This window comes from Saimiri boliviensis, chromosome 13, assembly GCF_048565385.1.
Source record: "Saimiri boliviensis isolate mSaiBol1 chromosome 13, mSaiBol1.pri, whole genome shotgun sequence".
In the NCBI taxonomy this organism is placed as follows: Eukaryota; Metazoa; Chordata; class Mammalia; order Primates; family Cebidae; genus Saimiri; species Saimiri boliviensis.
Genome location: NC_133461.1, coordinates 103,951,250 through 103,966,100, shown reverse-complemented (window position 1 = coordinate 103,966,100; position 14,851 = coordinate 103,951,250). Strand labels below are relative to the sequence as shown.

Genomic DNA, 14,851 nt, shown 5'->3' with positions numbered 1-14,851 from the left:
CTCCTGCCTCAGCCTCCTGAGTAGCTGGGATTACAGGCACGCGCCACCATGCCCAGCTAATTTTTTGTATTTTTAGTAGAGACGGGGTTTCACCACATTGACCAGGATGGTCTCGATCTCTCGACCTCGTGATCCACCCGCCTCGGCCTCCCAAAGTGCTGGGATTACAGGCTTGAGCCACCGCGCCCGGCTAGCCATTCCTTAATAGATGGAGTATCTATTTGATTCCAAAATTACAATTTGATCCTTAAGTTCCTAAATACAGATTTTACTACATAAGTTCCTATAATTTTCTAATATCCTCTTTGACAATGCAGGTTTATAAAATTTTAGGTAGTTTTTCAGTAGATGAACACAAATGTAAACACTGAACTTATCCATCTCAAGTGGCTGACTTATTTAATACAAGGACGTTATCTCTCTTTAAAACAGATCAGGCCAGCCACAGTAGCTCATGCCTATAATCCCAGCATTTTGGGAGACCGAGGCAGGTGGATCACTTGAGGTCAGGAGTTTGAGACCAGCCTGGCCAACATGGGGTGAAACGCCATCTCTAAAAATACAGAAATTAGCTGGGCATGGTGGCACATGCCTGCAGTCCCAGCTACTCAGGAGGCTGAAGCAGGACAATTGCTTGAACCTGGGAGACAGGTTGCAGTGAGCTGAGATCGCACCACTGCATTCCAGCCTGGGCAGTAAGAGTGAGACTTCATTCCTCTCTGCTCTAAAATAAAAGAGCCACTTGAACCCGGGAGGTAGAGGGTGCACTGAACAGAGATCACTGCACTCCAGCCTGGGCAACAAGAGTGAGACTTTGTCTCTAAATAAATAAATAAATAACAGATCAAAAGATCTCCATTCACTTAGCAGATAGTTACAAGCATTTATTATGAGTCATAAACTGTCCTAGGTGCTATGGGGAGGGAATGAGAAATGCATGGTTCTTGACACTATGCAGTTTACAATCTAGTGGGACAACAGACAAATAATTACAATAAGTTGTAATGTATACTATGGGGAAAGTAGAGTATTCCAGAAGCATGTAAGAAAATATCCTAACCTAACCTAGTGAAGTAAACTGAGACACAAAGAATTAATGGACATTACCCGGTTGAGGAGTGGAGAAATGAGATGGTGAAAGAGAGGTGGGAGGGTGAATTCACCTACTTACAGAGAACAACATGGGGGATAATAGGCAGGAAGAAGCTTGCTCAACTGAGAAACTGAAAAAAAGTTTAGCTGTAATATCAAATGCAAGAAGAAAAGTAGTAATAATAAATGTCAGAGATAAGTGAATGCAAGCATGTTGGAGATGCTTACAAAGCACATTACATAGTTTGGACTTTACCCTAAGGGCAAGGGTTTAAAAAGTCTTAAGGATAACATTATCCATCTTGCTATCCTGTGGGGAAAGAGGGCAACGCCAGCACTAGGGAGTGTCATTAGGAGGTTTCACAGTAACCATTCTAGGCCATCACTAATAATGACTTGGACCAGGGTGACTACAGGAGGAAAAGAGAAATGGTGAAATGGTGATATTTGAAAATGGAATACAGAAGAGTTAGCATGGAGGAGGTAAGAATCAGAGATAATCCTCAGGTTTCTAGCTTGCATAGATGTTTGATTGTTGGTGTCATTTCTTACAATAAGCAATACTAGAAGCAGAGAAAGCCTAAGTACATTTTTTAAGGCATTAAAAAGGCATCTTTGAGATGAAACACCCCAAAAGAAATATTTAGTTGTATAAAGTTCTCTCTGACACTCAATGGAGAGGCCTAGACTAGTATGTAAGTGGTAAATGAGGATATAAAGGTAGATGAGCTTGCTTATGGATTATGTTTAGGTAAAAATAGGGCCTTGAGCAGACCTTTGAGGAACCTGGAGGGCAAGAAGCAGCCCCCAAAAGACAAAGAAGAAAACCCAAAAGACAGAAGTATCAAAGAAGCCGCAGAAGGAAGTGTTTCAAAAAGAAGGAATGATGACTGATGAAAACTGCTGAAATATCAAACCAGAAAACCAAAATCTGTCCATGAATTTTAGTGCAATTGTGAAAAAGAGTTTTGGAGATTAATGGGGGTATATACCAGATTCTGGTGGATTCAAGAGTTCATCAAGAAATGGGGGTGAGAGTAGTCAATATTGTCAATAGATAAGAAAAGAGAAATATGGCAGAATGTGGATAGGAAAGTGAAGTTGAGGGAGATTATGTTTTCTTTTTTAGATGGGAAACACTCGAGATTAATACTAATAAGACATAGTACTTACTTTTCATTAAGAAGCTTGAAAATGACAGATATTCATACCCCAGCTTCCTTTAGAAACGCAGTATAGATGCTCCTTGACTTAGCATAAGGTTGCATCCTGATAAACCCATGGCAAGTTGAAAGTATTGTTAAGTTGAATATGCATGTAAGACATCTAACCTAGCAAACATCACAGCTTAGCCTAACCTAATCCAAACGTGCTCAGGACAAAATTTCAGTACAGTAGTCTATGAATTAAATGAGATATTCAACACTTTATTATAAAATAGTCTTTGGTTAGATGATCCGGCCCAGCATTGTGAAAAAGTAGCATACCACATATGGCCAGCAGGGAAAGAAATCAAAATTCAAAAATATTAACTATGGTTTCTATTGAATGCATATCACTTTTACACCATCATAAAGTCAAAAAAATCATTAAGTCAAGCCACGGTAAGTTCAGGCCCATCTGTACAGTTGTCCCTTGGTATCTGCAGTGAGCTGGTGTAGTACTGGAGACAACCCACTTTAAATAGAGATGACCACTGCAGCAACAGCAAGTTTTAGGAGCAGCAGCAATAAAAGACAAGCAGCAGACGGGCGCAGTGGCTCATGCCTATAATCCCAGTACTTTGGGAGGCCCAGGTGGGCAGACCATTTAAGGTCAGGAGTTCAAGACCAGCCTGGTCAATGTGATGAAACCCAGTCTCTACTAAAAATAGAAAAATTAGCTGGATGTGGTGGCAGGCACCTGTAACCCCAGCTACTCAGGAGGCTGCGGCAGGAGAATCACTTGAACCTGGGAGGCAGTGGTTGCAGCGAGCTGGTATCGTGCCACTGAGCTTCAACTTGGGCAACTGTCTCAAAAAAAAAAAAAAAAGTCAAACAGCAGCATTCAGTGGTGCCAGCAGTAGTAAGCAAGCAACAGTACTGGTGTCCTAATCAGACTGCACCTGTGGTATGGCTCTAGTGTGGTTTCTGTGAAGGAACAGCCCCATACAGATCTTCTCATTGTACAAGTCTGGTTGCAGTCTTCCTGGCAATTCTAAGAGCTTCTTAACATCTATTTAATAAATTTCTCTCTAGATTAAATAAGTCAGAATCAGTTTTTGTTGCTTCCAACTAAAAAATCTGACTGCTTAAGGAATTACAGTAAAAGATGATGTTCTGTCAGTGATACGGTGGCAAATCGACTCCCCTAGTTCAAACATCAGAATATCAGGTTAGAAATAGTGACACGGCCATTTAGCATCACTAAGCAAGCAAACTCTTCAATTAGATAATTACTCTCTGAAATAGAGCTGAAGCACAGAGTAAGGTACCCTGCCACTCTTCTCTCACTTCATTAGTCCCTGTGATTCTTTAAAATGAGCATCAATTTTACAAAGAATTGAAAGGTACCCACTTCAAAAACAAATCAGCAAGAGAAAGACAAGACAAAGATTAGGAGAAAATATCAGCAAATCATATTAACATAGCTATAAAAGACACGTATCCAGAATAAACAACTGTTACAATTCAGTATGATGACAACCCAACATAAGATAAGCAAATACCTGAATAAATATTTCATCAAAAAAGATACATGAATTTCCAATAAGCACATGAAAATATGTTCAACATCATTAGTCATTAGGGAAATGCAATCCAATACCATTCCCACTAGAAGGGCTATAATGAAAAAAGACAGACAATAACAAGTGTTGACAAGGATGTGAAGAAACTACAACTTTAATATATTACTGGTGAAAAAGTAACAGTTTCGCAGTTTCTTAAAAAGTTAAACATAAATTACCATGCAAGCCAATAATCCCGCTTCTAAGTACCTATCCAAGAAAAGAAAACAAGTTCCCACAAAAAGTTGTATGCAAATGTCACATATGCATTTTTCATAATATCCTCCAATCTGGAAATATCCCAAACCACCATCAGCTGGCGGACAAGCAAAATGCAGTATTTTAAAACAAATGAATACTCTTCAGCGATAAAAAGAACAGAATGTTGATACAGGCTATGACGCGGATGAGCTTCAAAAACATTACACTTAGTCAAAGAGACCAGAAACAAAAGGCCACATACTGTCTGATTCCACTTACATAAATTGTCTGGAAAGGACAAATCTGTAAACACAAAAGGTATTTTGGTTGGTATAAACACATAAAGCACTGTGGTTGTCTGGAGCTGGGGTTGACGCTAGGAATAGAAATTAATCATAAAAGAACATCAGGGTTCTGGTGAAGGTGACGAAAGTGTTCTGGGACTGAACAGGCTGAGACAGGAGAACCACAGGAGCCCAGGAAGTCGAGGCTGCAGTAAGCCATGATCACACCACTGTACTACAGTCTGGGTGATGAGGGTAAGACGCTGTCTCCAAAAAAAAAAGTTCTAAAATTGGATTGTGGTCGTGTTTTGCACAAGTTGGAAATTTTACTAAAAGTCATTGAACAGTACACTTGATACAGATGATTTTTATACCATATGAGTTATATCTCAATAAAGTTTGTTGTTTCTTTTATTAAATAAAGTTCTCAAGTCTCATTTTTCCGGTGTTCACAGAAGGTCACTTCAGGCTAGGCACCTGTATACTGTTTGCAGGAGTTGTGTTTGCTGTGAAAGACAACTCCTCAGCCTAGGAATGACTCCTAATACACACTATCTGTATATTCTAGAACAGTTCCTCTCAAAATCTGGTCTGTACATCAACATTGATCCATGGGCACTGTCTGAAACTGGTCCATGACTAGATAATTACAGAAATTGAGACTAAATGTTTAGAAACTTTACCAGCAATTTGACCAACCAATATATCTTCTGAAACTGATAGTATTTAGATTTGTATCATATTTCTTTTGCTATTTTTTCCACTTAATTTTTCTAGTTACCCATTTTTATTGTATTTTACAAAAGACACTATCAGCCAATGAGATTATAAAAATGTTGCATTACCAAAGATAGTTCAAAAAACACTGTTCTGCGAGGTGCTTCTATCATCCTACAATTGGCTGTCATATAGACTGGTAGGTCAATTATGTTGTCAAACTAACTTTTTAAAAATACATAAACTTACTTTCAAATGCCGTAACTATCTGGGTGGTACAATCTTCAATTCAACATTAACTCTGGGGTGCAATGGTGCAATCATAACTCACTACAGGTTCCAACTTTGGCTCAAAGGATCCTCCTGCCTCAGTTTCCTGAGTAGCTGGGAATTCAGGTGCATACCACTACACTCACCTAATTTTTAAAAATGTTTTGTAGAGATGGGAGCCTCACAATGACGCCCAGGCTGTTTGGTCTCAAACTCCTGGCTTCAAGCAATCCTCCTGCCTCAGCTTCCCAAAGCACTGAGATTACATGGAGGAGCCACCTCACCTGGCCATAACAATTAATTTTAAGTCCTTCTATATAACCAAGGGTTTCTTTTCAGACACAGTCTCACTCTGTCGCCCAGGCTAGAGTGCAATGCACGATCCTGCACGATCCCTGCAGGCTCACCTCCACCTCCTGGGTTCAAGCAATTCCCCTGCCTCAGCTTCTCACGTTGCTGGGTTTACAGGTGTATATCACCACACCTGGCTAATTTTTGTATTTTTAGCAGAGACAGGTTTTGCCATATTGGCCAGGCTGGTCTTGAACTCCTGATTTCAGGTCTGCCCGCCTCAGCCTCCCAAAGTGTTAGGCTTACGGGTGTGAGCCACAGCGCCCAGCTAATAACCCAGATTTTAATAGATATTCATTTGTTTTGCTGTTTTTATAAACAGACTTTCAAGTTTATAATTAAAAGACAAAAATCAAACTATATATAATTAATGTCAATTTTATTCCCTTTGCCTTAATTAAAAAAGTAGGATTGAATTTGAAGAAAAAAAAATCTACTCTTTGAATTCTCATAAATTAGGGTCCTAGGAAAGGTCCTATAAAACAAAACAAGACAAGCTGATTACATTTTCATTTAAAAGTAACAGTACAGGCCGGGCGCGGTGGCTCACGCCTGTAATTCCAGCACTTTGGGAGGCCGAGGCGGGTGGATCACGAGGTCAAGAGATCGAGACCATCCCGGTCAACATGGTGAAACCCCGTCTCTACTAAAAATACAAAAAATTAGCTGGGCATGGTGGTGCGTGCCTATAATCCCAGCTACTCAGGAGGCTGAGGCAAGAGAATTGCCTGAACCCAGGAGGCGGAGGTTGCGGTGAGCCGAGATCGTGCCACTGCACTCCAGCCTGGGTAACAAGAGCGAAACTCCGTCTCAAAAAAAAAAAAAAAAAAAAAAAAAAAAAGTAACAGTACAAATATGTTTCTATGTCCATTTGGAAATTAATCCAAAACATAATATTTAATTCAGTATATTTTAGGCTGGGCACAGATGACCTGCCTTCAGGCCTCCTAAAACACATAATCAGGCAGAGAGGCACATAACAAATCATTGATTGCACAAATCCCTTTCATACTAACTGGATGAGATGTTCAGATAATGTATACTATGTAATAAATAATAAAAACAAGAGAAAGATACACTGAATTGCTATTAAAAATCAAGACGTATTTATAAAAAGAAGTAATTCAAATCCCAAGTGTCCACCACAAATTTGTAGTATTTGAGCACAATGAATTAGAATGTTTCAGCCACCTTTGGTAACAGTAGTACAATAGACAAAATGTAAACCAGGAGATAAGTGACCTCATCAGTTCTACCCTGGCAATAAGACTTTAGACAAGAACATCTTACTCTCTTCATTTGCCTATTGGACACAAGTGATAAACTGGATTATTTCTGGTCCCTTCAAGAAATCAACATTATAGTTTGCTGCTTTAAACACCAACAATACAAAACACGAACACCACAAGCAATAAACTGCCTTAAAAGGTTACTGTGCTTCTTTTAAAATGAACCCTATGTATATGGTTCATTTGGAAAATCATCTTTCATTTGTGCCTTGAAAAGAAATTAATTCCTGCCATAAAGCTATTTAATTATTTTTCGAATAATTTTGGTAACATTTTCAATAATTTTGATAACTAACATTGTAACTGACTTATAATTTATCTTCTTGATCAGTATGGAATTATTAATTTGATAACCTACTAAAAACCATTATTTTCAAGGCCAGGTTTGGTGGCTCATGCCTGTAATCCCAGCACTTTGGGAGGCCAAGGCCGGCAAATCACCTGAGGTTAGGAGTTCAAGACAAGCCTGGTCCAACATGGTGAAACCCCATCTCTACCAAAAATACAAAAAATTAGCCAGGTGTAGTAGCACGTGCCTGTAATCAATCCTAGCTACTCAAGACGATGAGGCAGGAGAATCACTTAAACCCAGGAGGTGTAGGTTGTAGTGAGCCAAGATTGTACACTGCACTCTAACCTGGGTGACAGATTGAGACTCTGCCTCAAAAAAAATAATAATAAACCATCATTTTCAAAAAGCTTTCACTAAGAATCTCTACATACATCATTACATGTGAAAAGTGAGAGGAAATGGATATGTAAAGTTAAAGAATGTTTCAAATACTAAGTATTTTATAGATGCAATATAAGATAACCACATAAATACACAAAATAACTTTTTATACAGTGATTTTTGTTTTAATATAAGCCTGGAAGGAAGGAATGATTATATTTAAAAATCTCATTAACCAAGAGTTAACTCAGGCATGCTGCTCCAAGTAATCTCTCATCCTTCTATAATCTTAAAGTTTCTCTGGATAAATAAACCACCATCATTAAGCAGCAAGTGCAGGAAAGAAGAGCTAACATTTTCCCCAAAACTACAGAAATAATAATTAACAACTTTAACAAGACTATGCTAATTCAGCTTTAATCCTCTAGCTCCAAGAAGATTAGCAATCTGTTCAGGTTAGATTTCCCAGTGGTTGTTGGTTATCAGAGAACTCGTTAGAGTATCCAAAATGCCAGTTTCTGAACCTCTCTGATTAATCTCTGATTAAATTCTAAATAATATCACTTTTGTTAGGCAATGAGTCAGCCTGAATAAATTCATGTAGCCAAAATTATGCATATATTCTGAAAATGCATATAATCCAAAATGAGAAAAAAGTGCTGGTAATACAAAGACCGGAAATGTGTTAGAATCAAGTCTTTAGTGAAAATTAAGACGCTGAGTTTAAGTATTTTAAAGAAGTTTAAGAAATGTTTTGGCAAAGGACAGGAGACTGGCTGACAAGAGTTTAGTACGTAAAGGCCAATATGAAAGTAATCCAGAAATACAGAGGACATCATGGATGTTGAGTTAGTCTGCTTAAAATAGAGTTGTTTAACAGGATAACAACAACTGGTAGCAGCCCTTGAAGCACACACAAAAGTATGATTAAATACATTTCATGAAAGGAACCGAAACCCAGGAAAATAACTGAATCACTTCTAGATAGACAGCGCTTCCTGATTATCCCAAATACCCAAAGATTTCTCAGGTTACTCATCAAGGCTGATAAATCAACAGCGAAGAACATTATTCTCTTTCAAAGGCCACAACTGGCATCATCACTGTCCTTTCTTATCCCATCACAAATTCCACCAACTTGGGGTAAGACAAAATTCAAATGAAATCTAAAATTATATTATGCTTTTAGGCTTTTTGTTTCTCTGTCTCTCTCTCTCTCTCTCTGTGTGTGTGTGTGTGTGTGTGTGTGTGTGTGTGTGTGTGTCTGTGTTTGTGTGCGAACGCACGCGCATGTTTTTTTTTTTCTTTTGGCTTGTTTATCTAAGTAAAAGTTTTCAGTGACCTTACTTTGAAAACAATTCTTTTGAACAACAACAAAAAAAATCTTTCAGTACCTATTGCTCATGTAGAAGCTCTTGGTCAACCTCCAGTTAACCAATCATCATAATCAACAAATACTCTCTAGATTACCCTTCTAAAACAAACTGACAAGGATGCTTATTAGGCTACTGTTTCAAACACTCCACTATGTGCCAATCAAGAGCAAGCTGGTTTATTTCCTTACTGTTTATACAAGTTGTTCTTGCAACTGTGGAATTTGATTATATTATCTAAACTAACAAAATAAGAGTGTGAAGAGTTGTTTCTATTAAAAATCCTCCCCAAAAAAGGTTAAATGTTTGACACAATTTAAGATGATTTACTTAAAAAAAAAAAAAAATAAGAACGCTATTAAATTGAGTACAAGTGAAACTACCATAAAAGATTTGGGAGAAATGGGTTGGGTGCGGTGGCTCACACCTATAATTCCAGCACTTTGGGAGGCCAAGGTGGGCGGATCACAAGGTCAAGAGATCAAGACCATCCTGGCCAACATGGTGAATCCTTGTCTCTACTAAAAATACAAAAACTGGCTGGGTGTGGTGGTGTATGCCTGTGGTCTCAGCTGCTCAGGAGGCTGAAGCAGGAGAATATCTTGAAACCGGGAGGCAGAGGTTATAATGAGCCGAGATCGTACCACTGCACCTCAGCCTGGCGACAAAGCAAAATACCATTTCAAAAAAAAAGACTTGGGACAAATAAAATATTAAGACGTGACTCACAGATTATAAATGTCTTTAAGATCTCCCTCCATTTAAAAAAAAATTTAACCTTGAAATCATAAATGATACATTATGGGTATGGTTTATGCATGAAAAGCTGATGCAGAGTATCAATCCATAGATTCATGCACAGAGAAAATGCCCTGGCTCTAGATCAGAGTTTCTCAACCCCAGTACTACTGACATTTTGGATGAGAGAAATTCTCTGTTGGGAGGGGGAGATTTGGCCTGTGATTTGAATGATGTTTAGCAGCATCCCTGGCTTCTCTATTACCTACCACATGGCAGTAGCACCCCCACTCAAGCAGTGGCAATCAAAAATGTCTCCCAACATTTCGAAATGTCCCTGGAGGGTAAAATCACCAGTTGAGAACCAATGCCCTATACCAAATAACTAACAAATGCGTGTTTGTCTATATATTTTGATTAAAGTCAAATGTTTAAGTAATCAGTTTTTAATACTTTTTACTACAGCCAACTTTTTAAAGTCAATTGATCAACTCCTAGTTCAAGTTAAGTCATTTAAGATGTCTTTTGTATACACAACAGGAAGAAAGACAAAAAATAATCCTTCCCCTGATCAAGTGCCAAATGAGGCATCTTTACACATGATAGTCCCATTTCATCCATACCTTTTGCTGAGATCAAGACAGAAGCAGAGGACTACTGAGTAGGGTGGAGCAAGAGAGAGAAAGAAAAAGCAGCAAAGGTTTAAAAAAAAAAATGGACATAAGAAACAATTCCCACATGGTTGGAATAGCAGCACAAGGAGAAAGCTTATTACCTCTTGTCTACTTAGTCCCATTCACAGCAATGGTTACCACAGGCCAATCTAACACCAAACAAGAGGCTCCTACTAAAATTACTCATCAAGGCTGAAAAATCAAGCGTGAAGAGCATTACTCTCTTTCAAAGGTCACAAGTGGCATCGTCACTGTCCTCCCTGATCCCCTCACAAATGCTACCAACTTCAGGTAAGACAAAATTCAACTGAAATCTAAAACTAGATTACGCTTTTAGGCTTTTGTTTGTTTTCGCTTTTCTCTCTCTCTCTCTCTCTCTCTCTCTCTCTCTGTGTGTGTGTGTGTGTGTGTGTGTGTGTGTGTAAGAAAGTTTAAATAACTAGTGGTAAATGGTTAAATTATACTTCGTTTTCATTTTTTTAAATGAGGTATGTCTTTTATGTGCTGACACCATTATATTGTTAAAGAAAAACATGTAAGTGGTAGTATGACACCTCGTAGAGAAGAGAATACACTTGTACATGCAAAGTAAAATACATGAAAGCAAAGCAAATTATTACTTATCTTTTGGTATGGCACATTGCATTTTCCATAACTGCCACAACAATATTCCATCACATAGGCTCTTTGAGAATGTTGCTACTCCTCCCATCAAAAGGTGGAATCTCTGTACCCTGCTCTTCAACATGGGCAGGCCTGCATGACTGCCTTTAAGAGCAGAATGCTGTGGAAGTTTCCAAGGATAGGTCACAAAAAACAATAAGCCTGACTTCCTTTCTTTTTTGGGACACCTGCCACTGGAACCCTGAGGCACTGTGAGAGAAGTCTGGCTACCCTGAAGCTACCATACTGGAAAGACCACGCAGAGACATAGAGATGCCTAAGAAGACATTATGTTCTCCCAGTGGAGCAGTGGGCACCTGAGTAAGCTAGCTCAGATGACGGAAATTACTGAAACAAGCATACCTCATGTGCAGTACTTAGATCTGTGTCTCATGGTTGAGTCCTCTTTCTGATTCTATCAAAACCAAACTGTGAGCTTCCTAAAGGGAAGGCCTACATCTGACTCACTGTTGGTTCAATAAGTGGGAGTTAAGAAATGAACCATGAAAATGAAAAGGGGATGGGAAAGAATGACATTTCTCTGATCCAGTACCCTGAATACTAGATTGCTGTGTCTGAGTTCCTGACAAATATTTTTTGCTGTAGAATGCTGGTACCAGTGACAGGGGTACCAAAAATTTCAGGTTCATTATCTTCTGAGGGCACATGCAGTCCCCTCACCCCTGCCCCACCACCAGGGGCAAGTCAGTAGAAAATTCAAGGATCTTACACTTCAACTAGGAACCCAATTCACATATATAACATGAAAACGAAACTTTTTTTTTTAAACGGAGTCTCACTCTGTCACCAAGCTGGAGTGCAGTGGCACGATCTCGGCTACTGCAACCTCCATCTCCCAGGTTCAAACGATTCTCCTGCCTCAGTCTCCTGAGTCACTGGGACTACAGGCACGCGCCACCATGCTCAGTTAATTTTTGTATTTTTAGTAGAGACTGGGTTTCACCATGTTGGTCAGGATGGTCTTGATCTCTTGATCTTGTGATCTGCCCACCTCAGCCTCCCAAAGTGCTAGGATTGCAGGCGTGAGCTACCGCGTGCAGCCTGAAAACTATTTAAAATGTCACATACCTTACAAGTAAATACAAAACGTTACAATAATGATTGAGTATGTAAATACAGCTTACATGTGGAGTAAATGACTGGTCTAAGTGTGTCAAGGTTCACTGGGACAAGTCTCTTCAGACAGAAGGATTTAACTGAGTTTTAAGTATAAAGTTTTAACTGGTAAGATAAGGATATACAAATATATTAAGTGGGTAGGGTAGCAAATACAAAGAAACAAAGGCTGAAAACATATATCAGGAGGAAAGGTAATTTACTTGAATGCAATATAGAAAACACCTTCTGAAATAAGAAAATAAGACGTGGAAAAGGGAAGAAAGAAAATGTTAGCAAACTATTAAAAAGCATAGGAACTAAAAGCTGGCATATAGCACAATTTGAACTAAGATATAGTAACCTCTTGAATGACTTGGATGAAAATTATTCTAAGAGTGCTGTGCACCATGGAATAGAGCAGGGAAGTAGCAGGACGACCAGTTTCACTGCTGCAATCATCTCAACAAGAAGTAATGAGGATAGCAACTGTAGACGATAAAGCAAGAGAATAATCTAAGAGATGTTATGGGGTGGAAGAATCAGCAGATCACTGGCAAATCAGATGACAGGAAGAGGGAGGGAAGTATAAAAAAAAAAAAATACTAAAGGGAGATGTAAAGCCTTTAAGTCTAGGAACTTCGAGACCAGAGGTAATTTTAACGAGAGAAAAGAATGATGGAAGGAAGATTTGGATAGAAAAAATTTTAAGGGGAAATACGTATTTATATCAAATGCAGCTAAGAGCTACAAAAAGAAAACTGAGAAGAAAGTAAATACACAAAGAAAAAATAAATTAGCCAGAAAGGGATTATTTGCAACAAATGAGAATTCTAAAGATTAAGGAGGAGAGTAAGTATTAACTTGGAAAAAGAAGAACAGGACAACTAATAATAAGATAAGGTGGAACAACCACTACTCTGAACGCTTTGCAAATGTTGCCTCATATACTCACAAGAATCCTATTACGTATATGAATAAATACTATTATTTATTTATGACCAGCTTACAGATGAGACACAAAGAGGTTTCCACAAAATTACAGGGTTAAGTGGTGGAGATCGGATTTGCACCTTCATATTATGGCTCCAAAGTTCACGTTTTCGACCAGCTCAATATTCTAAGAGTAATTAAGACTCCACAAAGAATTATTTCACACCTTTAAAAAAGGTGAGAAATTAATTTGTGAGGGAAAAGGTTCAAGAGATGGCTAATATTCCAAAGTATACAAGGTCAAAAAAAAAAAAAAAAAACAAACCCTGACTAATAGAGCCAAAAAACTAGAATAAAGGAGAACTTATTGACAAAAGGTGGAAATTTAAAAAATTGTCTTTTTAAGAGTTCATATATAAAAACACAAAGTTTAAGAAAATGAGCTGATGCTATAACCATAAAAAACTAGATGTTTAGGCCATAATACTGTTAGTATGACATCTAGAAAAATAATCATACTTACCCAAAACATATCCCATGTCACAATTTACTGACATAAACAATTAGAGAGGATGGATATAGTGTTTAATATGAGGCAGGCACATATCAAGAAAGAAACACTCCCAATTATAAAAAGATAAATTTGAGACATCCACAGAACAAAGCTTCTAAGTAGATATTATGCCATCTATGCATTTTCCAAGCATTCCAAGGACTATACCAATTAGAATTACTTGATATGCTTATGAAGGGTATATGTTCCTGGGCCCATCTCAAATCTTAGGAATCTGGGCATAGACCTAAGGAGACTAAATTTTAATACTTTTTCCAGGCAATCCTTCAGCACAAAAGTTGAGATCACTGCCTCCTTCTGTTGTAGCCTAGGTGCTTAGAACTCTATGACTCCTGAACTATTTATCTCCTATGGCTTTGTAATCTGACTCCAATCTTCTAGGTTCCTCAGTTGCCTATCTTTGACTTGGCCCTGGTTTGGTAACATAATTGAGACCTGGCTTTGGAATTTTTAGTTCTGAAGTCCACATAAACGCCAATACTGACATAGGAATAAAAAGCTCCAGTTCCTTTTCCTGAAATCATGGAGCTTTTGTTAAATATCACATATGGTGTTGACCGGACACTGGATTGACCCAATATGTCAATTCTTTTGTTGCCAGATCTGTGACGAGCAAGATGTTCACTACTCCAGACTCAGCTATTTGAATTCCTACTTATTGCCCCTTTATAAAGTAAGAAGGCACAAATTGTCTTGTCAGAGATGAACAACATTTGCTAAGAGAACAGCTGTCACTATATAGATAGACGGTGCCTATGAGAATGTTCCAGTTCCTAGAATAGTGATGAAACTAGTTTTTCTAAGATGTCTCTAGATCTCAATGATGGGACAAAAGAAATGTCTACTTGATATGAATAAGAGCTTCTTTATTCAATAAGAGACAGTCTTTGATAGCAGCAATGAGGATCCTGATACAATGGTTTCTAGATACCTTCATGGTTTAGTAGGTCAGTGATCCAAATTGTAGAAATGGTAAATTCATGTCTCCAGTGCTACCTCTTGTTCTCCTTCCTTAACCCTAGCTAGTCCTTATAGTCCTACTTTATCATCTTTCTGTTTTGCCTGAGTGACTAGAATAAAAAGCCAATGCTAAATTACAGCAGTCTTTTGCTATCCAGCAAACTTTTGATCCTTGC

At 38.3% G+C, this 14,851-nt stretch overlaps 1 protein-coding gene across 17 annotated transcripts in view; it reads right to left on the bottom strand.

The window, feature by feature from the left end:
• The window catches only part of HMBOX1 (homeobox containing 1), a 167,379-nt gene that overhangs the window by 144,431 nt on the left and 8,097 nt on the right, over window positions 1-14,851 (bottom strand). The window lies entirely within an intron of this gene.